Raw genomic sequence first — 1,088 nt, 5'->3', positions numbered from 1 at the left:
AAATCGAGCTAGAGCCGAGCTTGATTAAAAATTAGGCTAATCGAGTTGAGCGCTCGAGCACTATTTTATATTCGAGTATTAATTTTAGTACTTGATCGAGCTCGAGTAGACCCTTACATGAGCTCGACTCGTTTTCAACCATAATCTAGTCTTCACTAGATGGCTCAGGAAAACCATCTCTTTTGTGAAGTTTTTCAAATGTTTGGATTATAAATTGGGTAAATAAAATCAAATAAAAAGTAAATTAATGGAGATGCGGGGTATCGATCCCCGTACCTCTCGCATGCTAAGCGAGCGCTCTACCATCTGAGCTACATCCCCATTGTGTGGAGCTTTCGAGTCAAATTGACCTTCACTCTCATCTTAGGGTAGATAGGGAATTAAAACTTTTAAAATAGTTTGACTTAAGTGTGTAAGCAAAATTGAAAATAATTGACAAGTGGGAATTCAGTTTTTTTTTTTTACATTTTAATCACATGTGATAAATTAAATATATTACTATAAAATACAATCTTCAAATATTAAGAACCAATTAAAACAAATAGCAAAAAAATGAAAAGGAATGAAGAAGAGATCAAATAAATAAAATTAAATAAAAATTAAATTACTATAGAATATGATGTTATCAAATATTAAGAACTTGAAAGAAATATGCAAATTTAAGAACAAAAATTTCTCGGTTGGAAAAAGGCCAAATGAAATTCCTGATCGGAAGTAGGGCAGACTGGTTTTCTCGGTCAACACCAGGCCAAGCTAAATTTCCTCGATCAAACACTTAGATTCCTCATTTGTATGCTAAGAATACCCGTGCAAGTTTTGAGATTTCTCCATAAACCTCCATTCGTCGATACAAGGGAATGGGGAACTTCATCTCTTCATACAGAACACGTTTGTGATCACTCCAAAGGATCAATTCCACTAAGAATAAGTCAAATCGGGTTTGGATAGTTCTTGGACAAAAATATAATTTGTTTTTTAAGTTTAATTCAGCATTTGGAGCTTACCAATAACTTCCTTATGCTTATTAGAATTGACTTAAACCATAATATCATTACTCGCTATGATTTATACCAATTTAATAACTGAAA

The 1,088-nt window shown here is 32.8% G+C and overlaps 1 non-coding gene across 1 annotated transcript; it reads right to left on the bottom strand.

The window, feature by feature from the left end:
* Positions 1–248: 248 nt before the first annotated feature.
* Positions 249–321, bottom strand: TRNAA-AGC. The gene has a single exon. It is a non-coding gene; the product is annotated as a tRNA-Ala (tRNA).
* Positions 322–1,088: the final 767 nt, after the last annotated feature.

Source organism: Impatiens glandulifera, chromosome 2, assembly GCF_907164915.1.
Source record: "Impatiens glandulifera chromosome 2, dImpGla2.1, whole genome shotgun sequence".
NCBI classification, from domain to species: Eukaryota; Viridiplantae; Streptophyta; class Magnoliopsida; order Ericales; family Balsaminaceae; genus Impatiens; species Impatiens glandulifera.
This window is presented reverse-complemented; position numbering and strand designations above follow the sequence as displayed.